General features: G+C 43.4%; 1 long non-coding RNA gene across 1 annotated transcript in view; it reads right to left on the bottom strand.

Moving 5' to 3' along the window:
• Positions 1 to 16,166: 16,166 nt before the first annotated feature.
• LOC138784378 (uncharacterized) overlaps positions 16,167 to 19,500 on the bottom strand; it is a 30,667-nt gene continuing 27,333 nt past the window's right edge. Inside the window, exon 4 of the long non-coding RNA XR_011361831.1 lies at positions 16,167 to 16,312. This is a non-coding gene — a long non-coding RNA (uncharacterized lncRNA). The remainder of the gene's footprint in view (positions 16,313 to 19,500) is intronic.

Genomic DNA, 19,500 nt, shown 5'->3' on the forward strand with positions numbered 1-19,500 from the left:
CAGACAATCTGGTATGGTTACAGGCAACCTGCTGTGGTTACGGACAATCTGGGGTGGTTGCGGACAATCTGGGGTGGTTACAGGCAACCTGCTGTGGTTACGGATAAACTGAAGTGCTAATAGGTAATCTGAGGTGGGTACCTGTAATCTGACGTGGTTATGGGCAATCTGGAGGGGGTCACTGGCAATTTGGGGTGGTTAGAGGCAAGGTGCAGTGTTCAGAGGCAAGGTGCGGTGGTCAGATGCAAGGTGCGGTGGTCAGATGCAAGGTGCGGTGGTCATAGGCTACGTGCGGTGGTCATAGGCGACGTGCGGTGGTCAGAGGCGACGTGCGGTGGTCAGAGGCGACGTGCGGTGGTCAGAGGCAACCTGCGGTGGTTGCGTGCAATCTGGGGGGTTACATGTAATCTGGCATGATTACGGGCAATCTGGGGTGGTTATGCCCAACCTGCGGTGGTTAGGGGCAACCTGGAGGGGTTACAGACAATCTAGAATTGTTACGGATAGAGTGAAGTGCTTATAGCTAATCTGGGGTGGTTACATGTAATTTGGGGTGGTTACAGGCAATCTGGGGTGATTACGGACAATCTGGAGGGGGTCACTGGCAACGTGTGGTGGTTACGGGCAACGTGCGGTGGTTACGGGCAACGTGCGGTGGTTATGGGCAACGTGCGGTGGTTACGGGTAATCTGGGGGGTTACGTGCAATCTGACGTGATTACGGACAACCTGGGGTGGTTACGGGCAACGTGCGGTGGTTACGGGCAACATGCGGTGGTTACGGGCAACCTGCGGTGGTTACGGGTAATCTGGGGGGGGTTAGGGGTAATTTGGGAGTAAACTGCAATTATTACTATAATAAAAAGTGTGTGTTTTATTTTTTTGTATGTTTGTCACTTTTTGTACTTTATACATTCATTTTCACTGTATTACTATGATTACTGTGATATTTTCTATCACAGTAATCATAGTTCAGTGACAGAGACCAAATTGGTCTCTGTCACTTTAAATCTTCAGAGCTTGGCTGGTTGTGGAGCGCATGTGCACTTCATAACCAGCCAGGACGCCGAGGAGGAAGGAGCTCCGTGGATCCGGTGAGTATATGGGGACGGGGGGGTGACTGGGGGACGGGGGGGACGGGGGTGACAGGGGGGGTGGGGGGCGACTTGGGGGGTGGGGGGACATCACTTTTTATCCCCTGTCACCAATCATTCATGGTGACAGGGGATAAAAAGTGCCGGCGGGGTGTCGACTCAGTGTAATGACCTTCGCCATCCTTAGTATACCAGCGTTCCCCCTCTCCCCCCTGACCTACCCCCTCCTTCCCTTTTTGTTCTTCCCCTTGTCATGTGTTGTCTCTGTCTGTTCGTCTGATTTATTAGGTTCATTCCAGTTGTCTTACTATTGCTGTGACTTCATAGATTGGCTCCTGTAAGTCTCATAACCTGTTATGGAGCACTGTTCAGTTAGTTTTGGCTTTGTTTTTTGGTTTATTTGCTGTAGGAATGATGACACCCTGCATTTGACCTGTTAATGCTTATCTTGTTTGTTACCCCTGGCAATTGTAACAAAAAAAAAAAAAAAAATCTTCAATAAATATACAATTTAAAAAAAAAAAAAAGTGCCGGCGGCACATGGCACAAGCGATCAGCGGTATATAGTATATACCGCTGATCGCTTGTACCGGGACCCCACAGGGGGGGTCCCGATGACTGCCCCATGCTCTCCGCTACCTCCGGTGGCGGAGAGCATGGGGCTTTCATTCATTTTTCTATTTTGATCACTGTGAACAGACATTAGTCTGTTCACAGTGATCGCGGCGGCCATCTTGGATCCGATGGCCGCCGCGGGAGGGGGGGTTAGTGACTGGGGCACTAGGGGGCTGATCTGGGGTCTGATTTTTACTTATTTCATCTCCCCCCACCGTGGATTCACGGTGGGGGGAGATGAAATACAGCGGCGGCACCGGCCCATTAGTGACCGCCGTTTCGGCGGTCACTAAGGGGTTAATGGGGGTCAGCTGCGGAATCGCAGCTGATCCTCATTATCTCCGGTGCTGTACACAGATGAGAGCGGGATCGCTGTCCCTGCAGCGATCCCGTTCTCATCACAAAGCCCCGTCAAAGCCGGAACGTATATATACATTCCTACTGCACGGGGCATGTGCAAAAGGAACGTATATATACAGATGGCTGACGTGAAGGGGTTAAATGTTTAATGATTACTTAGATCTTTTTTATATACATGGTCTATATCGTCACAATTTAGATTTATTCAAGTATACATTCTACACCATCTTGTATAGATTATTTCGCCCTCTTCTAGAGAGCCTACTACTTCTTCCTAAGATTTCTTTATGGTATTCCTACAATCGATGGCTCCTCTCCTCCACCGGAATAAAAGAGGACACCCTATCTTTAGACCGGAGGTCTAGGATAGCAAACATCCAGTATTATTTGCTCTCAATTATGTGGACAATGCGTTTTTCCTAGGAAAAGCAGCCCAACATAAAATCCGCCATGTTTTAAAAATGCCTTAAGGCAACAGGAATTCCAATAGCTAATGTTACGCACAGAACGTAAAAAAAATAGTACTAAATTATTATATTTTTTGGCACACTCTCAGTATACAGCCGTATTCCCTATGTATGATTTTTTTTTAGAAATGCCTTTAGGCAACAGGCATTCCAATGGGTATTGTTACGCACAGAATGCAAAAAAGTAGTACCAAATTATTATATTTTTTGCCACACTCTCTGTATACAGCCGTATACCCTATATATATATATATATATATATATATATAATTAAAAAAAATGCCTTCAGGCAACAGGCATTCCAATGGTTAATGTTACTCATAGAATGCAAAAAAGTAGTACCAAATTATTATATTTTTTGGCCTTCTCTTAGTATACAGCTGTATACCCTATATCTGAGGTTTTCACCAAGTAGATACACTGCAGCCTATTCCTCACAGTGCACTCCAGTTGCCCGCCTATCTGAACACACTGATGTGCTGCTAGCCGGTTTAATGGCTGTAAGTATGTGGGATGAATTTCTGTTATCTATAATTTTAGCCCTAACAAGGGCTTTTGGGGGTCCCCCCTGCCTAAATTACCTAACACCTGACTGTCTCTACTACACACTATCTCCCTGTCTAGCTCCAAGTAACATCTGAAACCGAATCTGAAAACCACTATTCTTGTACTGTGAAGGTCACATGGTTTAGCCAGCCAATGAATGCAAATGCTTTTTTTCACTGCCTGTGTGCTCCTAGTGCCTGTCCCACTCCCCCTGCATAGTTATTGATTTTATTTTTTTTTTAAACGCCAGGGAAGGTAGGAGGGGAATCAAATTTTTACTGTGATTTTTATCGAATACTCGATCAAAAAAAAAAGTATTTCGAATAGTGTACTACTCAATCGAATATCTACTCGATTGAGCAGTACTTGCTTATCTCTAGTCCTAATGGATTGATTTGTAGCTGATCATACACTGTAGAAGTCGAAAACACCCAAGAAGTCCCAAATGTGCTCAAAATATTCCAAAAGAAGCAAAACTTTATTAGAGATATTTCTGTCCTCCTAGACCTTCCTCTCCAGTATCACAAAGCAGATGGAAGTGTGAAAGGGAAAAGACGGCCATAGCCATGGCAAGTTGGATGGAAGCTTGTGGTCTATGAGCTTACTATGTGGAGGGGGTATACTGTATTTGCTGCTATACTTGATCTGGTCTGGATATGTGTAAGAATACATGACTTACACCAGCTTGGTCTGATATGATATTGCTGATTATGCTTTTGTACTTTTTTAGTACACATTAAAACAAAAATAAATGTGATTTTGTCCTTAAAGGGGTTATCTCACCATCTCTGGTGTTACCAACCAAGTCCCCCTAAATATTTTGAGCCGTCTCCTGTCATTCAAGTTTGCTGGCTGTGAATGAAAACATTATAGTTCCATCCAGACTCTAAGAACATCTATAACACTTACAATCAGGGCTGTATTACCAGCTGCTGCTGCCCTAGGCACTATACCTGAAGACGCCCCATCTTCACTCACCAATTAGCATCAGGATTTTCTAGTTTCTGAACATCATATTGATATCTGATCAGTCTGCTGGAGAGAATGATGGCAGGGGGATGCTCAGTGTCCCTCCAGTGCCCTGTGTCCCTCAGTGTCCCCCTGCCATCATCCTCTCCAGCAGCCACAGCCCGCACAGCTCTGGGAGTCGGGTTGTGACATCACCATGTTATCCAGGAAGTGACATCACTATGTTATCCAGGAAGTAAAGCCTTGATGCAGTAGTAAGTGCAGGGAGAAAAAGCACTTTATAAGCATTTCCCGTAATAAGTGTATATTGGGGATTTGTATAACTTTTGGGGGGCAATACAATACTGTAATAAAATTTTTCACCGGACTTCTCCTTTAAAGAGGTATCTCAGTAAGTTATTGTCTATGCACAAGATAAGAGTTAGGAGGCTTATAGGTGGGATTCCGACCACCTAGACCCCCACCAATTCAGAGAACAGGAAAATAATCGTTCCTGAAATTATTGGTGTGGACAGGGCCTGCCCAGCCATGGCTCCATTGATTGTCAATGGGGTTGCACCTTTAAAGTTACTCTGTACACACAATCTGACACCCCCCCCCCCCCCCCCAAAACCACTTGTACCTTCGGATAGCTGCTTTTAATCCAAGATCTGTCCTGGGGTCTGTTCGGCAGGTGATGCAGTTATTGTCCTAAAAAATACTTTTAAACTTGAAGCGTGTGCCAAACGGGAGTATCTGAGCCCTAACTTGGCACCACCCCTCCGTCCCTCCTCCCCACCCTCTTCATCATTAGGAATGCCACTGAAACATTTTTTCCATGCCGAACATTGCACAGGTCCTTGACGATCCAACCCATGTGCCGGGCTGCCACAGATGGGGAATAGGAGGCAATCTGCCTGGAGCATGAAGGGGAGGGTGAAGAGGGTGGGGAGGAGGGACGGAGGGTTGGTGCAAAGTTAGGGCACAGATACTCCCGTTTGGCAGGGGCTTCAAGTTTAAAAGTATTTTTTTAGGACAATAACTGCATCACCTGCCGAACGGACCGCAGGACAGATCTTGGAATAAGAGCAGCTATCCGAAGGTACAAGTGGTTTGGGGGGGTCAGATTGTGGGTCCAGAGTCGCTTTAATTAAGGGGACAATTCTATTCCCATTCTCAGGAATAGTCCCAACGATAGGACCTCCATTAATCAGCTTTATGGGGAAATCCCTTAGAGGAGTAAAGGATTAACTTTTTTATTTTTTTAAAGGATAAATTTCACCAAGGAAAGATTTTTTTACATATTAAAATCATAATCAGTTGTTTCTTTATGCACCTGATTTTTTCTAAATGTAAAGAGAAGCCTTACCACCTTGATTTATACTGAAGTGGACAGTGTTTTTCATTAAGACATCTATTCATTGCCCGAGTATCCATGTAGCTAAGTGAAAGGCACCAGCAATTCCTACATTGATAGATTATCTGATTAGAGAAACAGAACAATACGCTGACTCCTACATTATTCATGCAAGCAATAAATAAAAACACCTGACTTGCCAGTAATTTCCACTAAGAACTTCTCATGCATTGACTGACATAATTACAGATGTCAGACACAATACCAATGCATGTTAAATGACTGCGACGATATCAATGAGCGCCAACTCAACTCATCTTAAGGCTGCCTTTGCTTGTTTAGTGAAATTTAAGATTAACCAGGCTTCAATGCATGGCAGTTCTATGCCGGCTAAATATTACCAGAATGTAGATTAGATGTAGTCATTTATCCTGCCTTCCAGAGTCGGACTGGCCCACCGGAGGATCGGTGCATCCTCTGTTGGGCCCCCAGCTTTAGAACCTGCACAAACACTGACAGACATGTTGTTCTAAAAAAATTGAAAAGTTTTTGCAGAGTGTTACACTGCTGGCTGGCAGACACAGCGATTGGCTCCCTGGCAATTGCCACTCTTTAGCCCCGACTCCCCCTTCGCCCTTCATATGCTCTTACAGCATCCATATCCAAGGCTGTTCTTGCATGGGCCCATGCAGTTTTCACTTCTTTTTCCCTTTATGGTGACAGCATGCACATCCAAAACCTGTCCCCTCCCTGTCCTAGTTCAGAACTCCCAATTTAAGGCTGCCCCATCTGCTCTGTGGTTACTGAGCAATAGTGTAATATTCCATAGCAAGGGCCTGGTTATATGTTCAGCATTTATGCATCATTATCCTGTGTTGTAATCTGTTCCTGATCTCCTGATTCTGCCTCTGCCTGACCCCTTTGTACTATACTGACCCTCCTATCTACAACCTTAACTACTGACTATGAACCCATGCCTCCTGCCTCCATGCTCCTGCTCCCCTTCCTGACTTCACTACTCATGCCGAAACCAAGACCTGCCCTTGATTGACTCCTTGGGGCGTTGTCTTCTGATCTGCCTGCTATTTTCTAGCAGCTTAGTCTGGATTCCACATCCTGGAGTTGGATAAATTGAGGAAACCTAGAAGGTTCCATTCCTGTGCATGACCGAAAGCCAGTTCTCATCATTGACCATCTCAGCCAAGACCTAAGGCTTCACCGGAATTGTCATAGATGACTTTCAATAGTAATTGGAACTAGTTTACCAAATCCAATATCACAATGAAAAATTAATTTGTTTGTGGCCTGGCATATTAAGTTTAGCCACATTTCCTTTTTTTTTAATAAAAAGACTTTTTTGAGACCCAATGGCAACATTAGGTTTAAGCCCCTATTACACAGGGCGATTAGCTGGAGCAAGGGAGCGATGAACTGTCAGGTCTGTGCTCACTTGCTTCTCCTTCCCCGCTCACTGCTGGTGCTATTACACATGCCAAGCATGAGCGAGTAAGTGCAGGGGGGGAGGGGAGGCACGGGGAGCTGTGGGGGGTCCACGGGGAGGTAACCATAGGAGACAGTTACAGAGATTACAGAGAGCGACAGCAGCAGATTGTTGCTAGGTTGATTGTCGCTGTTTCAGCCTGTTGAAAGACAACAATCAGCCAACATTGTGCATGTGAGACGATTGTTGTCTTCTATTACACAAAGCGATTATTGCCCGTAAAGGCCGACATCGGCTGAATACGGCCGATAATCGCTTCGTGTAATAGGGCCTTTAGGCTGGCAACAGAGAACCAGAAGATCCTCGTCTGAGCCCAGACATTGGAATAATAATAATAGGTATCAGCCCATAGGCCAAACGTCTGTAATCGAGCAATAGAAATGTCTTGTCAATGGTTTACTCTCAGAACCTTTCTTCTGGTGGCCCCTATGTTCTTCCCTCCAAAACTGACCAACAGTCCCTTCTATCAGTTTCAGCTCTTATTCTGATAGCTTAAGGATCAAGGGTTTGAAATAGGTTTTCTAAAGCTCCCAATATCCCCTTTAACAACATCCCAGCAGAGACGAGAACAAAATAACCAATACAACATGTTTCTACAATAGTCATAGTAGTCATCTTTTTTTAATGACCTATGCGCCCAACCTGAACCGGCGATCAGTACTTTTTCATTTTTTACCTAATATAGAAAGAATACATCTTCTCCACGTACACACAGAACATTCTTAGATACACTAAGATATAATAAAGTAGCGTAAAATGTACTTTATGGCCCATTACAATTTGCAATATGAAGCATTGCAGTTTGGAACCTACTAAGCAGTTAGGAAACTACTAAGCATCATTTGTTTGTCAAGCTAGAGTCACAAATGTAAATTTGCATGTTCAACATCACTGCCATCTGGAACTCGCTCTTTCAGCCAAAGATATTATCAAGTGAAAATGTCATGATGCATGAAAGATGCCAGATGCCAGAATCCAATAATAATAACAGCCGTGATAATATTGATGGCAAGGTGTAGGAGATCTGTAAAACTAGTTTAGTATGGAATTTTACAGAGGATTCCTCTATTTGCTTTGACCTGCAAAAATTGGGGAGGATCATTTGCTCGAAGTGGCATAAACGCAATCCCCCCATAGAAAACCTCTCCTGCTTTGGACAGTTCCTGGCATGGACAGAGGTGGCAGCAGAAAGCACTGTGTCAGACTGGAAAGGATAACCCACTTCCTGCAGGACATATGTGATACTTGGCCAGTTACTCTGATGTTACTCACGCCAGTTCTCTAGTACTGTACAGGTGTGATATTGGTACCTGTATTGGCCAGTTTGTTGTCGCCAAATGGTCGGTAACCTCCAGGTTTGTTGAGGGTCCCTTGGGCACTTGTCACAGCAACCTGGAGTGGTAGTAAACCAACCTGGGATGTCGGTACCGCCACCCACAGAAAGGGGAAAAATAACCCAAGGTAAACAATGGTGTGTGTGGGTGCAGGTGCAGACAGATAAGGCAGAGTCCAGTGCGTTTAGTAGAAAAAGAGGCCACTTTACTGAACACAGTTGAAAGTGAACAGTACACTTAATACAGGTAGTGCAAATCTTGACAAACATAGTTGCTGACTGTAGAGTAAAACCAGTGCCCTGTAAGAGTAGGTGCTTGTAGTAGTAAGTCCTTTGTGAAGACAAGGAAAAGGAGAGGAGTTGCCAGAGAAGCCCTGCCCAATATAGGATATGTACTTTGCCAGAACTGAAATGTAGGTATGAAGAAGTAAGTGATACTCGTACTCACATATAGACTATAGTCTGACTGCCTTCTGCCCCCTAGTTGCATAGAACCCATCCTAGGTGGGTAGCACGAGGCCCAGTCCTTGGCTATCTGGTTGTAGCAGACTTTCGGGATTACTGCGCACTGCGCAGTAGGATACAAAGACCTATTCTTGGAAGCTTTGTCCTACTGGGGTCAGTTCCCCTTGGTTTAGGAGACCGCCCTGTACATTTTAAATGGGTTCCTGGCATGGGCTAGGGTTATCCTAGGTGATTTCTCTCCCCTAAGGTGAGCTTAGCACTGCATAACTGTAGTAGTTGCTTGCATAAGGAAAGTCTCTCTGAAAGCTAGTTTCTCACACGTCTATCCTCTCTGGAAAACTAACTAGAGACTGACTCACTTCCTCCACCAGGTAAACTCCTATTACAAGGGTAAATCTAAACCTTCCTGTGAGTGGTGAGGCTGAGTGTGGGTGAGCAAAAGGAGGGACAGGATAGGATTAGAAGAAAGAGCACCTGTGACTGGTCAGCATACAACACATGGTTAACCCTTATACTCTTCAGCTGTGCATAGACAAAAACAGTGATGACACCTAGTGGGGAAAATAAGGTACTTCATCTCCTACTGGTTAACCTGAGAGAAAACTTTACACAGGATCCAAGGAACAGCACCACACATACAGCAGCTGATAAGTACTGTAAGGCTTGATGTTTTTAAATAGAGGTAATTTACAAATCTGTTTAACTATCTGACACCAGTACCCCTTTCACATCTGTAAGGGGAGACCTTTAGAGAGTGTGTATTGGAGAAGACTTTTCCGAGTAAGGATAGAGCCGTGTGGCCAAGGCATTTAGAGAAGCACACACACACACACACACACACTCATAATTATCTTTGGGCTTTGACATGATGGCATGACCATTGTAGAGTCTTCTATTTTTTTTTTAGCCATTATATAGATAGATTTACTGATATGTTTAGGGTCATGCGGTACGATTCACTTTCTGCTGACTTTCAATCCTGTGACAAATAGTCTCGCAATATCATCTAGCGTGCTCCTATAAAATGAAAAATTGATACTGGGTTATATGATGGTGAACTGCCAAGGTCCTGATGCAGCAAAGAAGCTCCAGGCCATAAATGTTCCACCACCATGTTTTACAGCTGGGATCAGGTTATTATAGTGAAATACGGTCTTTGATTTTCAGTAAACTCGCCTCCTAGCATCTAGTATTATCGGTGATCAAATAGCTATACTTGCCTTATCCCTCCTGAGAATATTGGAGGGGGGGGGTAAACAAAAACTGTCTAGTTCATAGTCAGTATAAACTTAGACTAGTAGATAGTCAAAAAGTATGCCATATTTGTAATAGGCTATTTTAAAATCTGGAGCATTTTTTGGCTGTCTAGAAGAAGTGAGTGTACCTCAAGCAACCTTTCATCAGGGCTGCATCCAACTTCTTCAGCCACCGGTAATCAAATGCAGAACGTTGAGGTTATGAAGAACCAGAGCGTGCTGGAGGTTGGCTCTTCTCTACTGTCTAGTCAAGGTTTTAATGATTTTCCAACTGGTTTACTAAATTTAAGCCTTAAAGAAAACATAGCTCATACTAATCTCTTTGTACACAGTGTTTAAGGGTACAAACCCACACAGCGTATACACAGCAGATACACAACAAATACGCAGCAAATACGCAGCAGATTTGTTGGTACAGATTTGATGCTGTGTTCAGTTATTTAGATATAATCTGCTGCGTTTTTGCTGCGTATTTGCTGCGTGTTTGCTGCGTATTTGCTGCGTATCGCAGCAGTAAATACGCTGCTTATACGGTGTGTGGGTTTATACCCTAACAGTGTCCTCAGCTTTCAAATCAGTTGCGCCGTTCCATAGAAATTGGTCAAATACATTGTATGCAAGCTTGCTTGGTGCACTGGAGGCAGCCCCAGCACCCCTAGTGCACCACTTTTTCCACCCACTGGTAACATCTCTTCATCAATCCAGTGCTCTGGGGATGCTGGAATCAAATTTTACCCAAATTACTTTGACTCTGTATCAGGGCAATGGCCCCAAATATCCAGCAAATTGAGAACTATCTTCGGCACAAAGCCCTGATTCCATCATCATCCAGTCTCTCTGGGATTTCACAGTATGAAGAGAATGAGCTAAGCAGCAACATCCTCAGAAGATTTGTACTTGGTTCTCCAAGATGTCTAGAACAACCTCCCGGCAGTGTTCCTTCATACACTGTATACAAGTTACCTAGAAGAATTCATGATCTTGTGAAGGCAAAGTGTGGTGCCCCATGGGTTGCTAGATGAATATTGCAAGGGCAGGTGTTGCGATATCGCTGCACTTGTCAAAGGGCCTGAGCAGTATATAGGTTTTTAGTTAGAAGATTTTGTAGAGTAAATAGGGGGCTTCCAGGGGGACACGTCTAGGCAGTACAGAACTCTGTGGTTGTGATTTTAATACTTTAGACTTGATAGAAGAAACTTATACTCACGGTTTAGAGAATCCTGCCTTATGCCGAAGGAGATCACAGAGTGTCAGATCCAGAAACACAGGCCCTGGGTTTGAACAACCAGTAATCCCTCAAGATTACCCATGCAGATGAAGCGAAGGTTCAGTGGGGTACTTTGGCTTTAACTGCTCTTTGCCAACTGCTGGGGATAGTCCATACAGTTAAAGGACTTCCTGACAAATACTTTGTAGAACTTGGTTACCCCAGACAAATACAGGTTAGGTCCCTTGGGTGGTAGTTGCCCATTTTAGGAGTTTAGCAGTGCATACTGCTGTAGGTAAAAGCTTGTGAAAAAAGGAACATCCTCTGCAGGAAAAAGCATCTGGCCACAAGGGCCAGCCCCACGGATAAACTCTGGTGCAGTCTAGTCAGGATTGCTACAGTATAACAATACACACTACACCCCACTGACTAACTCTACCCTCTATATAGGGCTAAAACTATTGTAGGTCAATCCCCAAATGGTGAAGGAACTGTAAGGTGACTCAACATCCCATTGGTGGGAACTTTTTAGAATGAATATTTGATAGGCTAGGGAAAGGGAACTGTTAGGCAATCAGCCTCTTGCCCTTGTAAAACATCATACCTTATAAATAATGTATTAACATCTATTAGCTTCAATGTGCTGGAAAAGGGTAAGACAATACTCAGTGGTGGCATCTTGTGGCCAAAAGTGAATATAGTATATCTTAAAATATATAAAGACATAAGCAAATATGCAAATATACCTTTCAGGTGCCAACTGAACAAGGAAAGGAACACATCAGTGGAACATGAGTTCTGGGCCACTGCAAAAGGGTGGTCGCACCAAAAATTGAATATGCAAAAGAAGAGCCCGTGGAGCCTCATTGAAGAGTCTCAAAACTCAGGACTAGCCAGATATCCCTCCGGGAAGGACCCAGCCAAGGGGCAGCTCCTGTTAGGAAACCACCAAAACCACCATATTAAGTGGCCCTATAAGTCAATGTAATGACAAGGGATAAACGAAGGCTAGGTAACCATCCACATACAGCAGTTTCGGGGTGTTGCCCCTCATCAGTGTGGAACAGGATTCTGGCTAGGTGGGAGCAATGCCTAGTAAAGCCATAAGAGAAACAGATTGCTGAACTCTGGCTAGTCCTGTGTTTTGAGACTCTTCAATGAGGCTCCACGGGCTCTTCTTTTGCATATTCATGTTTCCCAGGGGGCAATGCACCTAGGACTTCACTGCATTAAGCGCTTTCACTAGCAGCCGGCAGTGTTGTCGTTTGGCTGGTCTCCCTGGCACCAAAAATTGGGTTATTGGGGGTGAGGGAAAACAACTGCATCCACTTACCTCCCCAACTCCAGTGCTGCTGCCTGCATCCAACAGAACTTCATTTATAACATCTCAGGCCCCCCCCCCTCATCCATTCAGTAGCAGAGGACAGACAGCCACTGAATGGTTGAGCCAGCCTGCCCAAGTCACGTCTCTATGTCCGCGTCAGACCAGGAAGTGTCCAGACACCGGGGAACAGAGCACAGGCCCGTGTCAGACCAGAAAGTGGCTGGACACCGGGGACTGGTGCAGCAGCACTGGAGCCAGGGAGGTAAGTATATGTAATTGTTTTCACCCCCCCCCCCCCCTAATTAATTGTGAAAAAAGGCATCCCGGAGAGAATACTCCTTCAATAAAAATAATCTATTAATACTTCTATTTCTCAAACAACTCTTACTTTACAGAATTTCCTCACACTTGCCTAAACTTTTTCACAGTACTGAATATTAGTTCCTTCAAAAAAGCCAAAATAGGGCTGACAAAGTTGATGGGAAGAGCTGTAAAATGTGCATTCATTTTATGCTGGCACCAACCACCCATCTATCTTACCCTTGACATTTGTGTATTTTCCTGTTTTTGAAAGTAATGGAAGTTAAAGTACTTTGAAAACCTTCAAGCAACTTTAACACTTTAGCTAAAACCGCCTCACAGCTTTTCAAATGAAATGACAATACCTTATTGCTCTTTTCCCTTCTATTGACCCAATAAAGGTGTTTATCCCCATTAACCCTGGATACGTACGCTGATTTCTGAGCAGTTTAGAGTTGAATTGAATTTAATGAACAGTTTGTGGGATATTGTGGAGAATCAGAGGAACTGAAAAGTATAGAAAAGATGAAAAGGCCTTTGTGAAAAACACAAAACATCAATTTATCTCACCAAATTCACATGTGTGATCTTACACAATAAAGGCAGGTGAAGGGGGAAAATCTCATTAAAATAAACTTTATTTTTAGGATTTTTTTTTTTATCCAATTCGTTTCCATTTTTATGTAAGAGAATTATATTTACCCTACGGCTGGGTCTGTGTTGTCTATTTAGAAATGTAGCGGATGTCTCAGAGCTATCATATCCAATGGGTATTTGAAAGATGTTATGAAAGTATGTTAAATCAAATAATAATATCCCTTTATGTTCTATTTGACCTTAGAATCGGTAGCATTTTCTTTTTGCGGAGATAAAAATATATTTTGCAGAACAATACCATTTCTCTGGGTATTAAAGCTAAATAGATTTTTTATTTTTATTTTTGCTTTAGCTGTAGACCTTGCAAATCTCTAAAATTCAAAAAAAAAATATTTCACAGCACGTCCATTCATATTTTAAATAGGGAAAACAGATTTGAAGTGACCTGGTTACTTGTGGAAATTGAAAATGTTGGAGATGATGGAACATTTCTGGACCGCAGGCAAAATGTGTATATATATATATATATATATATATATATATATATATATATATATTTTTTTTTTTTTTTTTTTTTTTTAAGGTTGTAACAATCTTTGTTACGCAGCACTATTTTATTACTTTATTTCCACACCAAGATAGTGCTCCATCCATGAGCCTCCCATATGTCCTAGGGTATTCATTGCTAATTATTATACGGGCAAAATCCAAACCATGATTTTGCTTATATTGCAGACTTTAAAGGGAATTTGTAAGCTCTATATTGTTTTGCAAGATTATAAAATCTGGTTTTCTATCAAAGTTCAAGCATTATAGAGGCCATACTGAGCTGCTTCATGCACACCTCCTCCCTTCCTTACTTCTTTATGCCCTGCATGATTGATATACAATGTTCAGGTCTAAAAGCTGAACTCTGTACATCGATCACACAGGGTAGGGAGAGGTGGAGAAGGATGCATGCTCCAAACACAATAAACAAGTGAGACTCCCCCATTATGGTCCAGCGCTACAACTCTCCATCTTCCAGTAGCTGTATCTCTGAGTTCCTTTGACATCACAATGGTCAGTCAGTCAGTCAGTCAGTCAGTCAATCAGTGACTGCAGCAGTGTCCTGCCTCAGTCACTGAGTGGGCAACTCATGTATCTCTGTGATGTAACAGGAATTAGGGAATAGGGGAAACCAGTGGGAAATCGAGGCAGCATGGACCGGGATGGGTAAGTGTTACTTAAAGTGTTTCCAGCACCCTCTGCTGCTCAACATTTTTTTCCCGGACAACCCCTTTAAGCTTCATTCAAACATGATTTTATAGCTTTCCAATACACTTGAACATTTGGCACTGCCTCTGTGCCCATGTCTGCAGCTTTTCCTCTGTTTGATTCTTAGAGAAAATTATTTAGGAGGAATCAAGGATGAAAAGTTGCCACTCTGACCTAGATACTGACTGTGGGAGGTGTTTGCTTACAGTACTATAAAAGAATGAAGGAAATGCACAATGCACAAAACAGCACACCAAGACACCTCAAAATAAATAACCTCAATATAGTGATGTTACCATGGTGCAGTATTTCCCCCCAACATATGAAACTAGAGAGAAATATGTGCATTAACGTGCAAGTGCTGTAACAAGTAACACAAACAATAAAAATTGGTTGAAAAGGAGGAAAGATGGAGTATGGAACAACACTGGATCAGGAGGGTTGACTGTAAGGCCAGGTAAGCCTGTCACACTTCCCCTGCCACAAACCTGTAAACCGTTAAAGGGAACCTGTCACCCCCCGTGTCGGGGCAGAGCCCAGTCGACCCCCCGGTGGAGACCCTTATACTTACCCCGTGCGTGAAGTCCCGCTCCTGGACCCACTCCCGTTGCCGAAATATCGCCGTCGGAAGCCCAGCGCACGCTCATCAGAGATGAGTCTGACGCTCAAAGAGAATGACAGCTCCATTTATTTTTTATGAGCATCGGACTCATCTCTGATGAGTGCGCGCTGGGCTTCCGACGGCGATATCTTGGCAACGGGAGCGGGTCCAGGAGCAGGACTTTGTGCACGGGGTAAGTATAAGGGTCTCCACCGGGGGGTCGGCCGGAGTTCTGCCCCGGCATGGGGGGGTGACAGGCTCCCTTTAATGGAGGGTCTCGGGTCCACGACCTAATGTATATTTTGCTGAAATAGCTTCTTCCGGGGCTGAAAACTAGTTGTGTTGTGTTCAGAAATCAGTTTACAGATGGTTTGCGGACAGTTTGCAGATGGTTTGCGAATTATAGAGGCTCTAATAGATTTCTATGGGGAAATGTGCTTCAATTGCGGTCCGCACTACAACAAGTCCTAATTTGTTTGCGGAACACAAATACGGAGACGAACAATGCGCATGTGTGAATAGCCCTGATTTATCTTATCAAAAAAATTGCGGATCCGCAAATGCGGAAACTTTTTTCGGGTGTGTGAATGAGGCCTTACTGGAATCTCCTATACCTTACTGTGTGCCGGCCATAATAATTTCCACCCATTGTTCAAATTGTTTTTGCAAAACATTTAATTCCTTCTGGGGCTAAAATCCTCATCTGCGGCAGGTCGATTGATCCTTCAGCTTTAAATACACTCCAAGAACATTTGACAAGTGCAGTTAGTGGACTGGAAAATTTAAAGATTAAGTTGATTCCAAACATAAAACAAATGGGCTATAGGTTCAACTTGATATATACAAGGGCAAACTCCACAAATGACTCTATTAAAAGCAATGTGCATGAAAATGTTTCAAAAGACACAAGGAAAGCTCGAAAATAGGGATTACCTCCTCTTCTTGTTGTTCTAATGTATTATGATCCCATTATTTGCCAGTTAATTGCATTGTGATGACGATGGGAATGTTGAATTGGATGAAGTCATGCGTGAATGTGAAGCGACTCGGCACATCTACGCTCAGCCAAATCCGCTCGCTATGGACTGTTAGAAAAATAATAAGAAATAATCCTCTATAATGTATCTACGGGAGGAGAGTCTGATGATAACCGGATGTGTTGTATAAATATGAACAGAAATACTTATTTCTGCAGAAAATAAGAAAAATTAAAAAATACCAACTGTGCAAAAATTGATCTCTAACAGGCAATTAAAATCTGTAGAGCTTATAATCATAAAAGGTTATTGCGACGGCGTTGGAATTTACAAGGCAGATGAGACCACATCTGCTCGGCATCTGCGTTACTGACTGACTGGATACTAAGGAGTAAGCCCCATTGTGAGTTCTCTTCCTGCTGCTTCTGCATTCGCCGGCAGACACAAAATAATATAAAATGTATAATTAATTATTAGCGTTTGCTTGTGTCATGGAAATTAAATTTGGAAAAAAAAAAAAAAAAATTCCAACGTTCTTCGCAACATCTTTTTACTGCATTGTAACGATGCTACCTGTGTTTCCTCCATACTTAAAGTTCTCTCTTTATACCCTGTGGTTATTACCCGCCAGGTAGATAACTGAATTAGAGGAGCGTCTCATAGGACAGGACGTCTCAGTGGGTCGTGGAGCTTTAAAATTCTCTTTCCCCTTAGGAGAAAATTGTTCACCTTAGAAAGTTGCGTAGAAGACACAACAACTTATATTGACACATGATACAATTGGATAAAGCAGCCATCACAGGGATTCTGCCAAGAGGAGAATCGTCTGCGTCTGGAATATTAAGCAAAAAGATTTAAAAAAAAACTTGGGTATCAGCGCAGATCTCTATGGAGACCAATACTGGAGATAGTGTTAGTAATCAAAGTCTGTATTTACTTCAAATCAAAATTGTATGCGTTTCAAGGCATTATATTGTATATATTATGGCGCTAAAGAAAGAGGGATACTCTGAAGACGCAGAGGACATTTTAGATACCTTAAAGGAGAACTCTGGGCAAAATGTATTGTTTTAACCCCTTAAGGACCGGGGCAATTTTGATTTTTGCGTTTTCGTTTTTTCCTCCTTGTGCATAAAAGGCCATAGCAGTTGCATTTTTTCACCTAGAAACCCACATGAGCCCTTATTTTTTGTGCCACTAATTGTACTTTGCAATGACAGGCAGAATTTTTGCATAAAGTACACTGCAAAAGCAGGAAATAATTCAATGTGTAGTGAAATTGAAAAAAAAAAACACATTTTGTGTTTTTAGTGGATATGTGTTTTTACGCCGTTGGCCCTGGGGTAAAACTGACTTGTTATATATATTCCATAAGTCGTTACGATTAAAATTATATATAACATGTCTAACTTTTCTTGTATCTGATGGCCTGTAAAAAATTAAAACCATTGTTTACAAATATACGTTCCTTAAAATCGCTCCATTCCCAGGCTTATAGCGCTTTTATCCTTTGGTCTATGGGGCTGGGTGAGGTGTCATTTTTTGCGCCATGACATGTTCTTTCTATCGGTACCTTGATTGCGCATATACGACTTTTTGATCGCGTTTTATTAACATTTTTCTGGATTTGATGCGACCAAAAATGCGCAATTTTGCACTTTGGGATTTTTTGGCGCTTACGCAGTTAACCGTGTGAGATCAGGAATGTGATTAATTAATAGTTCGGGCGATTACGCACGCGGCGATACCAAACATGTTTGTTTATTTATTTATTGATTTACTTTTATTAATAACCTGGGAAAAGGGGGGTGATTCAGACTTTTATTAGTGGAGGGGGCTTTTTATTAATAATGACACTTTTTTTTTTACTTTTACTCTTATACTAGAAGCCCCCCTGGGTTTAGGGTTATTACCCCCCTGGGGGACTTCTAGTATAAGTGCTTTGATCTCTCATAGAGATCTCTGCAGCATAGATATGCTGCAGAGATCCATGAGATCGGCACTCGTTTGCTTTCGCTTGCTGCAGTCGGAAGTAAACGAGTGCCGGGCCGGGGACGGCGCCATCTTGGAGCGGTCCCCGGCCGGCTTCAGAAACGGAGATCGCTACTCCGGGACAACGTCCCGGAGGAGCGATCTCCCCACTAGACACCAGGGATGACGCTGCAAACGGTAATCGGATGCAGCTGTCAATTTTGACAGCTGCATCCGATTACTGTATTAGCGGGCACGGCGATCGGACCGTGCCCGCTAATACCTGCAGTCCCGGGCTACAATCGGCACCCGGGACCGCCGCGGTCCAGAGCACAGCCGCCGCGCGGCCCCGCTCTGAGCGTCCTTACCGACCGCAGGGCGTAAATATACGCCCGCAGTTGTTAAGGGGTTAAATTATGTTCTTACATAAGGAAAGTTAGAAAAATTCCTAATATACACTAATTATGGGAAATGCACATATAGTGCTATTTCTCTTAATTTAGTGGATCCGGCAGGCTTCAATTTCTCTAAAAAAAAGTGACATCACGACTCGGATGTATGTACCCGCAAGGTCCAGCAGGGGGCGCAGTATATGTAGAAATCTATGTAGAAACTATATGTGGAATCAGTGCATTCTCCCTCCCTCCCTTGCTGCCTGGTACTATGCGATGTCCCCACTCCCTCCCGTCCCGCTGCCCCGTGTTTGTAATGTCCGATCTTCTTCCTGACCATGCTGCCCAGTGCCATGCAGTGAGGTGAGTGGCAGATAAGGAGCGCTTAGCCCACTTACTACTCTATTCAACTGCAACAACTACATCTCCCAGTACTGTGGCAGTGGCAAGCCAGTGTATCCAGGGGTGGCCCCAGCTGGTCCCACAAATGGCATTGGTGAGCACATGGAAGAGAGGTTTGGGGCCTTGTTCATTCATCGGCATGTGGGTACAGGGCCTAAAGGTTCACAGACGTTTGCCACTCACATATATGTGACATTGGCGCATTTTTCTAAATAAATAAATGAATACTTCTAATGTTTTTGACTCACTTTTTTTGTTTTGTTCCTTGCCTAAATTTAAGAAAATCTGATTATTAAAGAGAAACTGTCGAGAAATAAAAAAAAAAATTAACAGGGGTTGTGATTCCAAGTTTTGCAATATAACCTGTCTATTTATTTTTTATGTTTTCTATGTTTATCCTGGGGGTGATCGTGATCTCATTGTATGGTCAGCTCTCCTGTTACACAGCACCAAAAGACCAACATGCCCCCCCCACCCGTTCCTCTCAGGGCCCACTGGTCAGTGCAGGAGTGACCCATTTAGGTTCTTGCT

Source organism: Dendropsophus ebraccatus, chromosome 2, assembly GCF_027789765.1.
Source record: "Dendropsophus ebraccatus isolate aDenEbr1 chromosome 2, aDenEbr1.pat, whole genome shotgun sequence".
In the NCBI taxonomy this organism is placed as follows: domain Eukaryota; kingdom Metazoa; phylum Chordata; class Amphibia; order Anura; family Hylidae; genus Dendropsophus; species Dendropsophus ebraccatus.